The following is a 16448-nucleotide window of genomic DNA, read 5'->3' as shown; positions in this document are numbered from 1 at the left end:
AGCCATTGAATTGTACCACTTAAAAAGGCAAATTTATGGTATGCGAATTACCTCTCAGTAAAGCTGTTACAAAAAGAAAATCAAACAAAAGGCTCTCTCTCCTTGTTTTTCTACTCCCTGTCTTCTCTGGGAAGGATTCAGCGCGTCTTTCAGGGCCCCGTAAAGCAGGGGCTGGTTGCAGCCCTGAAGATGGGCCAGAAAAGAATAGAAAACAGGGATGGGGAGTCAGCATGGCCGGGGAAATCCTGGAGGCTGGTCTTTGCCCTTTCCGTGCTAGACACAACACTCGTGGGCCTTTTTCAAAGATGACTTGGGACGATTGGGATTTGTATTAAATATCTTTAACTGGTGGAGAAACAAAAGTATAGAAAGTATCTTTTTAATTTAAAGGGACTTAGGGTAGGGGGCGCCCGGGTGGCTCAGTCGGTTGAGCCTCTGACTTCGGCTCAGGTCATAATCTGAGGGTTTGTGAGTTGGAGCCCCGCGCTGGGCTCTGTGCTGACAGCTCGGAGCCTGGAGCCTGCTTCAGATTCTGTGTCTCCCTCTCTCTCTCTGCCCCTCCCCTGCTCTCGCACTCTCTCTCTCTCTCTCTCTCTCTTTCAAAATTAAATGAACGTTAAAAAACTAACATAAAATAAAATAAAGGGACTTAGGGCAAAACTAACGTTGGAACCACCTTCAGGCCTTCAGTCAAGGATCATCTTTACTCGGAAGCCTTCCTTCCTCATCTTTGACCCTCCCTCGATCTATGTCTACCCCCCGAAAAAAGCTAATCCCACATCTTGTTCTACGTCTGTATCTTGCCATGTGAATGTCTGCTATTCCTTGAACTCACGCCCGCCTTCATTCATTAGTTCATTCAGCAGACTTGGAGGGAGTTTCTTTTTTTTTTTTTTTTTTTTTTTTAACGTTTATTTATTTTCGAGACAGAGAGAGACAGAGCATGAACAGGGGAGGGGCCGAGAGAGAGGGAGACACAGAATCGGAAGCAGGCTCCAGGCTCTGAGCCATCAGCCCAGAGCCCGACGCGGGGCTCGAACCCACGGACCGCAAGATCGTGACCTGAGCCAAAGTCGGACGCCCAACCGACTGAGCCACCCAGGCGCCCCGGGAGTTTCTACAATGCTCCAGGCACTGTGGTACGTGCCTGGGATAGAAGACATTTTCAGGAATTTTAGGCAGGGAGGCAAGCAAGTGAGTGAGCAATTACCATATCATGGTCAGTCTCCTGTTAGGGTTCTTTTTCGGCGCTGTGGGCGGGAGTATTCTTTTTTATAGTTGTAGTTAACGATTCCTTCTCTGTATATATACATATTATATATATAGTAGATAGACGGATGGATATAGTATAGTAAATGATATATGTATGAATCTATGTGTATATGGCTATATATCTATTGGAAAGATTTAGCTATAGATACTTGATTGCGAGAGCCTCTAATTCAGCACTGGCATCTGTCCACCAGATGTTGGATCCTTTATGAAGGAGAACTCGGACCACAACCGGATGAGGAGGCCTAGAATAAGGGCCTGGGACAAGCTCAAGAATCCACTGGTGACCTTGACCGGAAGAGCATGCAGACTTCATGCTGTTTTCCTGTGGAACCTGACTTCATCCTGTTTTCCCCGACACTTTCACTTTTATTTCGCCTTTAATTACTATTTTCTTTCCAATTGTAAAAGGAGTGCATGCTTCAAGGGAAATGCAGAGAAGTCCAAGAGGAAAAGTAAACCACTCACTTCCGCACCATCCAGAAGTAACGATTGCTAATATTGTTGCGTCTTTGGGTTTTTCTCTTATATAATTTCTTTACAAGACTAACATCAATGCCGTACGCAGCTGGCTATGAGCTAGCCATTGGTCTGAGCCCCTTGCACCTCTTAACTCATTTCATCTCCGTGCCTCTTTGAGGGAGGTGGTATTACTCGCCCGGCTCACAGACGGGGAGACTGGGGCCCAGAGAAGTTCAATCGCTTGCCCAAGGTCACAGAGCTTGGCCAGAGCAGAACCGAGCTTTGAGCCCAGGCAGTCAAGCCTCACAGTCTGCAGGTCTGAACTAAGCCTGCCCCCTGCACCGTGGCTCCTCTGTGCAATGGCAGAAGTGATGTGCGCCCCGTGTGTGGAAGTTGAAAACACGCACCTACAAAAGGGGAAAAAAAATCGCCCACCTAAGGAGAGCAGCTGTCAGTACTTAAGTGTAAGTCAGCCCGGTATATGTTGCCCACACAGCTATGCAAATGAAGTCACGTGGTACAGGCCCTCTGCTGACTGCCTTTTTTCCTCTTTTGCAAATATCATGAGTTTTTCTCACGCCCTAAGTTCTCCTCCAAGACATGCTTCTCCAGGGGCATCTGATCCCTCCCCCCCCCCATCTTGATTGTACGCTTGACCGCCTCCCCCATTGTTGGGCCGCTTTCCCTGTTATAAATAACGCTGGCCCAGAGGAGTGCATATTTGTGAGGCTCTAAATAACCCCCCGAAAGGCTGCTCCGGTGGGAACCCCTGGCAGTGGCTCAGTGCCCTGACACTTCTGAGATTCGGGCACCAGACGGAACCACGGCCAGCCACGTAATTTGCAGGGTCCAGGGCAAAGTGAAAATGTGGGGCCCCTAAAGCAAGAAGAACGTGATTTCCTTTCTTCGGCAATCTCTCTTGATCTGTCGTGGTGCCGGCTTGTGCCGTGTGCCTGGAGCATGGAGATACTTGTGGGACACATGCAGACCCTCACGGCACCCCAGGCCGTGGAATTTGGTGGGCAGCGTCCAGAGGTTTGGCCCTAAGCCTCCCTGCACCTGTCTGTGCCCAAGCCCCCACGGAGCGACAGTGATGTAAACCTGTGAGCCACGCCCACCAACCCACTCATACAAATCCAACGAATGGAATTATTAAGAATTCCAAGACAACAATCTCAGAGCGTTAAATCCCAAGCCTGAGTGTCGAGCTCTGTGAGGCTGCCGGCCTTAGATGGGGCAGGTGGAACTGTCACCAGAGAGGGACACGCGAGGCTGTTATTTCTATGCTCGATACTTCAGGAACACGCACAGCTGACTCTCCCTCGTAAAGAACACGTCATCTGGATACACAGAATGGCAAAAAATAAAAATAGGAAAAAAAAAAAAAGAAAGAAAAAGGCACGGGGCGGGGAGGAGGAAGGTGTAGGCAAGTGAGGCCTAGTTAATGGCAGGTAATACACGGGCCCTCACGGTAGCCTTCGGGCCCCATGCTGCCGTCACCCCACTTTACAGATGAGGAAACAGAGGCTCTGGGAGTGGAGGATGCATCCCGTACCACACAGATGGGTGAGCGCAGGAACCAGGATGAGGAACCCACGCCACCGTGCGCCAGCGCCCAAAGTTAACCAGCGCGCTAGAAGCTTCTCTGAAAGGGCTGCAAGCTGCTTTTCCTTCAGGCTACTGAGTTGGCCCTGACCTCCCTGTGCCCAGGAGGTTGCAGCCGGTAGGAAGGGGAGGCAGAGAAAGGTGTCCCGGCGAGCGAGCGTGAGTGCGAAAGGCCAGCCAGACTTGCAGAGAGCAGCTGGGCTTGGCAGGGGCGGGCCCTGAGAACTTGCACTTGGAGCTGGCCCCGCCCCCCCTGCGGGGCGTTTGCAGGCTCCCCTGTCTCCTGGAGGAGGAGGGAGGGAGAAGGAGGTGGGCCTGTTCTCTAAACAGTCTGTTCTTCTCACCAAGTGTTTGTCCTTGGCCTAGCTTCCCTCCCAAAAGCTGAGTAATCTAGAAAAATCGCAGCCGGGCACAGAGGGGCAGGCCCAGGGGCCCGACCTGGATCACGGCCCCAAGCGCAGTTCTTGGCAGGCTCACTCTTGTAAGTTTGTAACTGTTTAGACCAGAGGACAGGAAGCACCAGATGCCTCTAGAGGATCAGGCCAGCCAATGGGCAGAGCCACACTGGGGGTCTGGGCGGCTCAGTCGGTTGAGTGTCTGACTTCTGCTCAGGTCACGATCTTGCGGTTCGTGGGTTCCAGCCCCGTGTCGGGCTCTGTGCTGACAGCTCGGATCCTGGAGCCTGCTTCGGAATCTGTGTCTCCCTCTGTCTCTGCCCCTACCCCGCTCACGTTCTGTCTCTCTCTGTCTCAAAAATAAATAAACATTTAAAAAATAATAATAAATCACTGATTTGCCCTATGACCAGCACTCCCGGCGGCACCTGCCACGGACAGCTGAATATGTGTGAGCTTTTGCTGATGATGCCTGACGCTCGGCCAGCCGGAGAGCGGTTCCCAGCTGAAGCCCCTTCTTCCTGTCAAAAGAGAAATTGTCGGGCAGTGGACGCTCTGCCTCCCGGTCGTTTATACCTTAGCGTTTCCATCAGCTTCTGGCACTTTCTCAGGAGGATGCCGTGACTGGAAGGAAGGAAAGACGGCCGCCCCCGGCCAGAGGTAGGGACAAGGTGACCGGGGAAGCAGGTGCCACGTGTAAGATGTACAGGAGGCTCCCTGCCCGTCACGGTTTCACCTGCCGCTGATTCTGTCTTGGGTCCTGCCGCTTACACCGAGGCCCCTAACTAAGCTCGCATCACCCGCGGCCTGACTCCCCCGGGGCACGCCAGGCGGACCACGTGTTTCTCTTTTCGTCAACTGTTACAATGAAACACTTGGGAGGGACTTCAGGGTCTGGGTCCAAGGCCAGCAGGTAACCCCGAGTGGGCCATATCCTCCTCTAGAGTCTTCCGACCTCTCGTGTAAGGTTAGACAACGCGGAAAAAAGCCTTCCCAGAACTGTTGCAGCCGGCAGAACACAAACACAGTTGTTCGTGGTAAGTCTACTCCTTGGTTACACCCCTGCCCTCCCCGACGGAACTGCAACCGAGCACGTCTCAGGGTATCCGTGTGCATCGGTGGAGACCGGGAACGTCTCAGGGTACCCGTGTGCATCAGAACCACATTCTGAATCTGGCGTCTGGTATCGGTTTGGGGGGGGAGTCAAACCCCCCAGGCTCTAGAGCGATGCTGGGCAAAGTGGTCACCAACGGCCCCCGGTGGCCATTTCAATGTCAATTAGCCAAGACCACCTAAGACTCAAAATTCGTCGCTCGAGCCTCATGTCGAGCATTCACAGCCACGTGCGCTAGGGACTGTTGCCCTGGACGGCAGAGGTTACAGGACGGTGCCATCATCACAAGGTTGTACAAGAGACGCTGTCCCACAGCGGTGCTTCCTGCTAGCTGCAGGCCTGGGAGCAAGTCACTTACGCCTCTGGGCCTCAGTGTCGTCATCTGCAAAATGAGAGTTAATCTAGTCAACAGCAGATGCTTCGTGGAGGCCCTGCCAGGTACTCTTCGAGGGGCTGGGGATACAGCAGTAAGCAACACAGGGAGATAAAATCATGGCCCTCGTGGAACGGACCTTCTAAAGGAGGGGCCGCCCTTATCTCCTGGAGCTGGTTTGAGAATGAAATGAAATAGGGCAGGAAAAGCACTTTTTGTGGTTTCTGGCACGTTCCAAGAGCTCAGTAGATGGTAGCTGCTGGTGTTACTAGTTATCAGCTCCCTTCTCCCACGCCCCGCTAACTGGGATGGTAAACACGTAACCGTCCTGCCCATCCTTCTCATCCTATACCCGTGGCAGACATTGCTAATCGATTACAGCACACTCTCCACTGAGCCCAGAAGTGGTGCCTGAAGGATTCTAGGAATAGAGCATCAGGCAGCACTCCTGCCCCCACTTGGGAGAAAGTATTTTTTTTCAAATACTGAAGTGTCTGGTCAGTACCTGGTCAGCTGAGCAGCTGGTCTGCTCTGACCTGCCAGGGACTGGCTTCTTGCGTCACTGCCCCCCGGAGTAGGCTCTGGCTTTGTTCCCACCAGGGCTCCTGGGGTCTCGAATCCTGTCCCTCTTTTTTGTTCCAGAAAAGTGGATTGTTTCTAGGCAGGGCAAATAAGTCCTGGCCAAAAAGGTCTGAGTGAAACCCAGCGCGCGTCCCCTGTGAACACACAGTTGCGACACAGAGAGGATAAGGGGTGGGCGGAGGAGGCCCTGTGCCCCGGGGACCCCAGGGAGGCCGGGACACCGGGTCCCTGGAAGTCGGCTTCACAGACGAGATGCATGTCCTGCACTGCAGCCTCCAGCCAGAACCCTTGCACTGCCTGCCCGAGCCTCTCTGTCCTCCACTGCGGGGACTCACCCGGAGGGCTGTCCTCTCTCCGGATCTTGCGTCACTTTGTGTATGCCGGTCCCTCCAATCGTTCCTTCGGCACGGCAGGTAGTAACGACACCCGGGGTCGTTGTCGGGAGTTCAGCTCTCCCGTCTACCATTTACCAGCTGTGTGACCTCGGGCAAGTTACCGAGACTCTCTGTGCCTTGCTTTTCTCCTCTGTGAAACGGGGTTTACAACCGAGCCTACAGGGAGCGTCTGGGTCACAGGGAGAATTTAGTGAGTCATTGCAGAGGGCTTAGCAGGGTGCCTGGGGTGCTGTACTCAGTCCACAACACAGGTTCACTGCCGCGGTCAGTGTTTTCTTTTTTTACTCTGTTGGCGTGGTAAATTTCATGAACTACCTTTTTTTTTTTTTTCAAATACTGAAGTTTTCTGGCACCCCTGGGATAAAGCTTACCCGCTTTTGACATAGAGACTGACATCTGAGCTTTTCACAGGGGTACGTGGGGGATCAGTAGGCAGGTGAAGGAGGAAAGGGCATGAAAGGCAGAGGAAGCAGTGGGTACGAAGGCCGGGGTAAGAGGCAGCAGGTGAGTCCAGGGAGGGCCCAACCTGGCTTCAACCAGGGGAGCTTGCGGGGAACAGCGGGAAACACCGACTCCAGGAACATAGAAACCCGTCAGCACTGAGCTGCGCGTCTGGCACTGGGTGATTGAGCACCTTTATTAAAAAAAATTTTTTTTGATGTTTATTTTTGAGAGAGACAGAGACAGAGTGTGAGCAGGGGAGGGGCAGAGAGAGAGAGGGAGACACAGAATCCGAAGCGGGCTCCAGGCTCCGAGCGGTCAGCAAAGAGCCCGACGCGGGGCTCTAACCCACCAAGCGTGAGATCGTGACCTGAGCCGAAGTCAGCTGCTTAACCCATTGAGTCACCCAGGTGCCCCAAGGCAGCTTTATGTTAAGTTCTACAAGTGCACCATAAACTTGGAGAAGGCAAAGCGCCTGTATCCTATTTTTTTTTTTTTTTTTTTTTGTCACATTCAGTATATATTTGTTGTCTGTGTCCAGTTTTAGCAGCTTTGAGGCTCCTTTTCCTACCAGCTGCAATCCACCAGTAGAAGATGCAGGCCGGCCTCCCCCAGATCCCATCCGTTGTGAATAGTTGTGAATGTCCGAGTTGTGAATACCCAGAATATTCCGCCTGGAGGCTTTCAACCTCCTCCCCTTGAGGGCAGCCTGCAGCCTCTGGTTGACCAGTATCAGAGTGTGGCCCCCTTGCCTCAAGGTGGAGGGGATAATTTTGCGTTTCTAGTCAAGCTCCAGAGCTCTTTCTGGGAACGAGCTGAGCTCCCCCTTGGCTGGGCTTCCTCCTGCCCTGTCCTACTTCCTCTGTTCCTTACAGATTTCTCCTGAGGGCTCTCCCGTCGCAAACCAGGGCAGAGAATCCAGGTCTGGAGATCTGCTTCTTCGACGCCTTACCTAAAGCTCTGTAGATGGACAGGTAAGTGAGAAAGCAGGGCTGTGGGTGCCAACGGTTATTTTGCCCTTCTTGCGCAGGGACAGCCCTGCCCCCTACCCGATCGCCGGGGTTCCCCAGGCGCAGGCCTTGAGGCTAAGATCCAAGTTCAAGGAGCTGATTTGGAACGTGCAGAAACGCTGACTGGGAGGAAGGAGCAAGGGAGCAAAAGGGAAGGGGTCCCCGCGGCGCGAATGAAGCCAGCCCCACTTCCGGAGGTGGCCGGAGCTTTACGCGCAGGGAACTCTCGGAAATAGTGGAGAACACACCCTTTGGAGCTTTCCCACCCCAGGGGTGGGGCGGCCCGGGTACTTACACAACACTCCTGGCGCGTATGGGCTGACAGCTGCTGGCAGGGCTAACCGGCCTGCGTTTCCAGCCTGCCCGGCCAGGGGACAGAATCGAAGGCCTCACATCCAGGCCTGCAGGTCCTGGCAGCTGCAGAAGGGAGGCCGGAGGAATACGGACGGAACACCAACAGCATGGGCTGCATCGTCCTTTGGGAAACGATTCCTCCCCAAAGTCCCTTCCGGGAGCTTCTCTTGAAGTTGCCGATCTGAGAAGCCCACCCAGGGGCCTGGGCGTATAACGCATATTTAGCCAATCACAGCAGCCCACTTCCTTGGTGACAAGTGATTGGCTCAAAGGGTAGACACGTCCTCCAGGCTGGGCCAATCAGAATCGTGCCCTGGCATTTTTATACAGTTGTCCGGAGAGAGAGAGAGACGTCCTCTCTTCTTTATCGCTGAGGGAGGATGTAAGCCGGAAATTCTCTGCATGGAAGGAAGTGAATTACACTGCAAGAGAAGTGAATTACATCCCCCCTCTTTTTTTTCTCCCCAAACTATTGGCTTATGTCAGTACGGTTTCTGTTTCTCTCACTTGCAACAGCGGAGTCCGAACTCATATGGGGTCTAGCCTTCTTGTACTCCCTCCGACTCACGAGTGGCAGCATTCTGGAGACGAAGACCTATTTGTTGACTGAGAATCTTGGATTATGAGTCTGTGTACTCAAGGCCAGGCCATTCCCATGTGGTTTGTTCCCGGAAGGCTGAGCTCAACTGGAAAGCTTCGTATTTTTCTCTTCCAAGTTGCATAACACATGTGATTCCAGGAAGTAGGAATGCGGGTTGGGGGTGTGGAACAGGGAATCAGAGGGATATACCATGGAGTTGTCCAATGCCCTGCCCCCAGGCAGGGGCGACTTCATGGTGGATCTCATGGGACCTCTGGGGAGCCTGTGTAATCCAGCTCAGAACTGTCCTTCCAGGAGACAAAACGGGGACACATTTGTGTGTGAGTTCCTGCGCCCCGCTGCTCAAGGGGAGGCCGTGGGAGTTAACCCCATGGCCAAATTCTGGGCTGTGCATGTGTGAGTCCCCAAAGGGCTCTGCAATATTGCACGCCATGGTGTCTGAGAAGTCTGAGGGCAAAGGCAAGATGTACCTGGCCTTGGCTGGGTCTCCCCATCACTTTGCTTTTGACAAAGCAGCTCTGTGCATCGGACAGGCCCGTGCAGTGACGTGGGTCGGGCAGGGAGAGGGGATGGGAAGGGTGTGTACGTCTCCAAGTGACCGTTTCTCATCTGGCAGATTGGGGGCCAAAGTCCACCCGTGCTGGGATTTTTTGGATTGGGACGATAACTGTGGAGTCATGTCTGTCTGCCACACCTCTTCTCTGCCTTGTTGACCTCCAATCTCGTGCAAAGTCCTTTTTCTGGTCACCTCCCGGGCCTCCAAAGACTTGGCTGGCCTGGTCTGTGTGTCGATCCCCTGTCCCCTGCCTGCTTCCCCTGACGCCGTTGATGGGCTGGCACCAATCCTTCCCTGGCTTCCATGTTCTCCTCCTGGCCCTGCCCCTTCTTCTTGTGTTCATCTCACCGACTTCTGGACATTGTAAAGGAAAAAGGAATTCTGATCCCATCAATTATGCCACCCATCGGCAAGCAGGGTGGGCTGATTGTTCCCCATTGGCTCGCCCCCCACACCTCTCCCCAATTCATTCTCCAGGTTCTCCAGATCCTAGAAGTTTGACATTGACGGACATCACCTGGGCCCCCTCCCTGTGGACGTCCTGTTGGCTTCAGCCAATGGAAGGCACGAGGAGATTGGAGGGCGGGAAGGGAGAGGTTGGGACATTTCTTTTCCTGCACGCTCCCTGCTCTGGGTTGATGTTCCGTCAGTGGCTGCTCCCTTCCATGACCCTGGCTCCTGTCAGGCCACCCTATTAAAAAAGAAATTATTCTGACAGTCGTTAAAGATGCAAGTAGACTTGTTTTAAGACCATGGCAATAGGAGAGAGGCTCTGAGCTCACCTCTGAATACAGCAGAGACAGCTGGGGGTTTACAGCTGGATGGGGGGATGGCGAGCCCTGGATGGAACCTTACAGGGACGAGTCATGGTGGGGGGCACAGTTCTTGCTGAAGACAGGCCAAAGGTGGGAGATGAGGAATTTGATCAGATACCAAGGGTCAGGGGATTCTCCCTGAACTGACTTTGCAGGATTCTTTGCCCAAACTGGGCTTGGCAGGTCCAAGAGGATGGGAGCCAAGGTCAAGGCCTCATCAAGGAGAGGGCTCAGAGGAGCCTGACTAACATCCGGTCAAGGAAGGAGGAACTTTAGCAACCCCCATCCGAGGCTCCCATCCCCCAGGCTGCGGGAACACTCCTTCCTGTCTCCCCATCCCCAGGCTCAGGGGACTGACAGCTTCATTCTTGCTGGCTCGGGGTGCCTCAGTAGCCCTTGTTGGTTCTAACTCAGAAATTCTCTTCAGCATTCTATCAGACGTGCCTTGGGTCCGCGGTCCTCACCGTGGCTCTCTCCCCTGGGAAAATGTGCCTTTCTGTCCATGTCTCTGTCATTTTCCAAAGTGGCTTTTGGAGTTGTCTCCTTTCTGTCTCACACTGCCACCACGGAGGATTTGAACTTTGGTCCCGGGGGAAGATGAATCGGAACCCACAGCATTGCATAGAGGAAGCACCCGAGGGTCTGGGTTCCAGGCTGGCCACTTTTTACTTGCCATGTGTGTGCCGATGGACAGGTGGCTGGGCCCCAGACTCCCCTTCAATAAAAAAGGACATAGTAACAGGCCAATTAGCCTGCCGTAAGCACCACGTCGAGTATTATCAGGTCACGGAAGGAATCTTTATTGAACGAAAAAGTAAATGGATGACCAAACAAAATGAGCTAATGCATAAAGTCATCCCTAACTTCTAATGTCTAATTAAACTTTAATTTTTTTTTTTTTTTGAGAGAGAGAGAGAGAGAGAGAGCCAGCCTGTGGGGAAGGAGCAGAGGGAGAGAAAGAATACCAACCAGACTCTTCCCTGTTGGCACAGAGCCCGATGTGGGGCTCGATTCCACAAACCATGAGACTATGACCTGAGCTAAAATCAAGAGTAAGACACTTGACTGACCGAGCCACCCAGGCGCCCCCAAATTTTAATTTATAAACATTTATCTTTTAAGATGACTCTCTTAGCCAACTTCCACCTGATTTTTTTTTCAACCTGGTTTTCGTTTGTTAATAATCAATTCACAAATTAGTGGGTTAAAATTTCCCCTGCAATTAACTCCATTTACAAATTTCGTTCTTTAAAAAAATTTTTTTCAACGTTTATTCATCTAGGAGAGACAGAGAGACAGAGCAGGAGTGGGGAAGGGGCAGAGAGAGGGAGACACAGAATCTGAAGCAGGCTCTAAGCTCTGAGCTGTCAGCACAGAACCTGACTTGGGGTCCGAACTCACGAATCGTGAGATTACGACCTGAGCCGAAGTGACTGAGCTACCCAGGTGCCCCAAATTTAGTTATTTTAAGTTCCCTTAAGTGTTCCAAACTACATTCAAAATTTTTAAATGTCTCAATCTTAGACACCTTAAAAAACAACTAAATGTGCTTTTTTTATATAGTGGTAAAAAATACATAACATAAAGCTTAGCATTTTTACCATTAAATTTTTAAAAATTAATTAGTTAATTTCTTAATTTACATCCAAGTTAGCATATAGTGCAACAATGATTTCAGGGGTAGATTCCTTAAGCCCCTTCCCCATTTAGCCCATCGCCCCTCCCACCACCCCTCCAGCAGCCCTCTGTTCTCTATATTTAAGAGTCTCTTATGTTTTGCCCCCCTCCCTGTTTTTATATTATTTTTGTTTCCCTTCCCTTATGTTCATCTGTTTTGCGTCTTAAAGTCCTCATGTGAGTGAAGTCATGATTTTTGTCTTTCTCTGACTAATTTCACTTAGCATAATACCCTCCAGTTCCATCCACGTAGTTGCGAATGGCAAGATTTCATTCTTTTTGATCACCGAGTAATACTCCATTGTCTATATATACCACGTCTTCTTTGTCCATTCGTCCATCGAGGGACATTCGGGCTCTTTCCATACTTTGGCTATTGTCGATGATCCTGCTATAAACATGGGGGTGCACGTGTCCCTTCGAAACAGCACTCCTGTATCCCTTGGGTAAATACCTTAGTAGTGCAATTGCTGGGCCGTAGGGTAGTTCTACCCTAGTTCAATTTTTTGAGGAACCTCCATACTGTTTTCCAGAGTGGCTGCACCAGTTTGCATTCCCACCAACAACGCAAAAGAGATCCTCTTTTGCCACATCCTCGCCAACATCTGTTGTTGCCTGAGTTGTTGATGTTAGCCATTCTGACGGGGGGGAGGGTGTATCTCATTGCGGTTTTGATTTGTATTTCCCTGATGAGGAGTGACGTGGAACATTTTCTCATGTGTCGGTCGGTCATCTGGGTGTCTTCTTTGGAGAAGTGTCTGTTCATGTCTTTGGCCCATTCCTTCACTGCATTATGTGTTTTTTGGGTGTTGAGTTTGAGAAGTTCTTTACAGATTTTTGGATACTAACCCTTTATCTGATATGTCGTTTGCAAATATCTTCTCCCAATCTGTCAGTTGCCTTTTAGTTTCGCCGATTGTTTCCTTCGCTGTGCAGAAGCTTTTTATTTTCATGAGGTCCCAGTAGTTCATTCTTGCTTTTGTTTCCCTTGCCTCTGGAGACGTGTTGAGTAAGAAGTTGCTGCGGCCAAGATCAAAGAGGTTTTTGCCTGCTTTCTCCTCGAGGATTTTGATGGCTTCCTGTCTTACATTGAGGTCTTTCGTCCGTTTTGAGTTTATTTTTGTGTCTGGTGTAAGAAAGTGGTCCAGGTTCATTCTTCTGCCTGTCGCTGTCCAGTTTTCCCAGCCCCATTTGCTGAAGAGACTGTCTTTATTCCATGGATGTTCTTTCCTGCTTTGTCAAAGCAATGTTGGCCATGCATTGGTGGGTCCATTTCTGGGTTCTCTATTCTGTTCCGTTGGTCTGACTGTCTTTTTGTGCCAGTACCATACTGTCTTGATGATGACAGCTCTGTACTACGGCTTGAAGTCGGATTGGGATGCTTCCTGTTTTGGTTTTCTTTTTCAAGATTGCTTTGGCCATGCATGCGGGATCTTTTCTGGTTCCATACAAATTTCAGGATTGTTTGCTCTAGCTCTGTGAAGAATGCTGGTGTTATTTTGATAGGGACTGCCCAACTGACTCCCTCGGTTAGCAGACGGGTCCTGTTTCTTCTGTGAAACACGGTAGCACGCTCAACCCTGCACCTGTGGACTCCTTCCCCTACCAATTGGTCTCAATGCTTATCTGGGGTTGGGTGCGTTTGTGCCCAAACTTGTTCCTGGCAGTTGTGTTTGTCATTGTCATTAACTGATTTAATTAAGCATTGCATACACCGTGGGAATCTGAGGGTGACAAGAACGAGCGAACGTTGTCTCTAGGAACTCTAGGAAGGGGTGGATTCCAGGCTAAGGGAACTGATATTGACTTTGCTGATTGACCAGAGTCCTGATTTCTAGAATAAGAAAGCCTCCTTGTCTTTCCGAACTTCTCTGTCTTCCCTTTTTCCTGCCCTTCCGGTTTTCTCTGCTAGTTTGTCTTCCCTTTTTCTCTGCCTATTAAATGTCCAAACAGGGAACTGGTTTTTAAATGGATTTCATTTTAATTCTATTGAATATTTGATTTCTGATGTATTGCATTCCTTGAACCACATGGAATATTTCCCGTTAATTAACTCGAACAGTCTGTCTTTACTCTCGGCGTGTCACTGCTATGGTTGCTTCAAGCCAAAGGGATCCTCACTTTCGCTGTGTCCTGTAGACAGTCGTGGCTTCTGATTTGCATATTGTCCACATGAACTTCTTCCTCCCCGTGGGGCCTCCCCATTGTAATGGTTTCCCTTTTCCGGCGTGAAATAAATGGTTCCGAAAACATCTCCTGTGAACCTGAAAGTATTCAACGTTCAAATTACTGTTGGAAAAACTTTTGCGTCAGATTTGCAGGCTTGTCTGATTTCAGCAAAACCGGAAAACCCAGGTTTTCATATACTGTGTTTGCCTAAAGTCAGGCAGCTCTACAGACACATTCCTGCCTCTGAGGAATTTATACCCTGCTCAGGGGAGAGAAGACAGAAAATGTGAAAATTTAGCTGATGATATAAGAGTCGCTGTGTCGCTTAAACTTTTCTTTTCTTGTCTTTGTTTTTTTTTTTTTTTTAGAAGATATATATATATATATATATATTTTTTTTTTTTTTTTTTTTTTTTTTTTTTTTTTTAGAGGTAGAGCGTGAGTAGGGGAGAGGGGCAGAGGGAGGGAGAGAGAGAGAATCTTTTTTTTATTAAAACATTTTTTTAATGTTTATTTTTGAGAGAGACAGAGCACAAGCGGGGGAGGGGCAGAGAGAGAGGGAGACACAGAATCCGAAGCAGCTCCAGGCTCCCAGCTGTCAGCACAGAGCCCGATGCGGGGCTCGAACCCGGGAGCTGTGAGATCATGACCTGAGCCGAAGTCGGACGCCCGACTGAGCCACCCAGGCGTCCTGAAAGAGAGAGAGAGAGAGAGAGAGAGAGAGAGAGAGAATCTTAAGCAGGCTCCATGCTCAGTGTGGAGGCCGACGTGGGGCTCAATCCCAGGACCCTGGGATCATGATCTGGGGTGAAATCAAGAGTCAGATGCTAGACCGACTGAGCCACCCAGGTGCCCCTGAAACTTCTCTGACATGGCAAAAGTAAAAACTAGTTCAGAATAGCAACAATCACTAGACCAAGAGTTAACTTTCGTGTTTCTTTTGCCACGACGGGGAACTCACTACCTCACAGAGGATCCCATTCTGTCTGCATCAGAAAGAGCTTCTTTATCCCGACTCCAGTCTGTCTTCCGGTAACTGTTTTTCATCTGCTTTCCCTCCGGAAAAGCACGAAGCATGAACCCTTCGTTCATGCACGAAGACGGCCAGTTGCCAAATGGAGAGGCAGTTCTCCCGTCCTCCGTGAGGACTGCCCTCCTGAAGGATATACTGCATCTGAGGCCTCTCTCCCCGCTCTGTCCTGAGCACTGCCCTGTGTCAGCCGGGCTCCTCCTCTAAGCGTGGTCCCCCCATCAGCACGCAATTCTCAAACTGTGGTCTGACCGCTCACCGTAAAGCACGACCCCCTCTTCCCGTGTTCGGGGCAGGAGTGCTCCTCCAGAGCCAGTTAGGTCTGAGCCTCCCCCTTGCTCTGCTCTGCATCACTGTGGGGGTGGGAGAAGGGCCTCCCCCACCCCGGCTGTATTTCCCAGGCTCCCTGGTCAGTGGCTTCCTGCTGGGACTGGCCAATGGGGGACACTGGTAGAGACTGGACGGCAGGAGGGGGGAAAAGGCTGGGGTGTTTCTACTCCTTTTTGGAGCAAATCTCTAGCAGCCATACCTCCTCCACGCGTCAGCTTTCCCTGGGTGACCCCAGCCCCAGGGCTCTCTGTCCCTCCAGCCCAGGGCTGGTTGCCAGTCTCCGTGCTGTGCTTACTCTCTGGGGGCACTTCGCCAACTTGCGTGGCTTCTCAGATCTCCCAGCCCTGGTGCAGTCAATACCCTGCATTCAATTCTTCCTGCTTATATACTTGATACATATATGGAGAGAGAGAGAGAGAGATTGTGTGTGTGTGTGTGTGTGTGTGTGTGTGTGTATATAATATATATATAATATATATATATATACACGTGACCCTTGACCAATGAGGGGTTAGGGCAGCTGAACCCCTGCACAGTTGAAGACCTGCATATAACTTGTGACTCCCCCAAATCTTCACTAGTAATAGCTGACTGTTGACTGGAAGCCTTACCAATAATGTAAACAACCAATGCACACATATTTTGTATATGTAGTAGGCACTGTGTGCTTACAATACATGATGCTGGAGGAAACAAGATATTAAGAAAATCGCAAGGAAGAGAAAATACGTTTATAGTGCTGTACCGTAAAACACCCACGTGGACTTGCACAGTTCAAAGCCACGCTGTTCAAAGGTCAGCTGTGTGTGTATATAGTTTATGCTTCCCTGTGGACTCTAGTGCAGCGTGTGACTTCTAAGTAGTTTAAGGTTGCAAACAGATGTGGGGGCTGGCACGTAAAATACCAGCCGCTGTTATATCTTTCACACGCATTTTCCACATGTGATGCTCGAAGAATTCCTCAGTGGGAGATACCCATTTTGTGGAAGAGGAAACTAAGGCTGAGGAAAGGTATGGCAGAGCCCAGATTTGGGTGAGTGGCTGCCCAAACCCTTAACTATTAGACCGCTTTCCTACTCACCAGCAGCTAAGACCCCAGGTCACGTTGCCTTTCCAGTGTCTTCCGGCTGGATGTCTGGAACCCGAGCGGCGTTGTCTCTGAGCGACTCAGTTCCTGAAAAAGACCATTCAAGAGCCCTGTTTTACACTCCCTCAGTCACTGGCCCAGCATCTTCATTTTCCAAACGTTCCTGGGAACCTCTTTTCA

The sequence above is a fragment of the Panthera leo genome, chromosome E2, assembly GCF_018350215.1.
Source record: "Panthera leo isolate Ple1 chromosome E2, P.leo_Ple1_pat1.1, whole genome shotgun sequence".
NCBI classification, from domain to species: Eukaryota; Metazoa; Chordata; class Mammalia; order Carnivora; family Felidae; genus Panthera; species Panthera leo.
Note: the sequence above shows the minus strand (reverse complement) of the source record.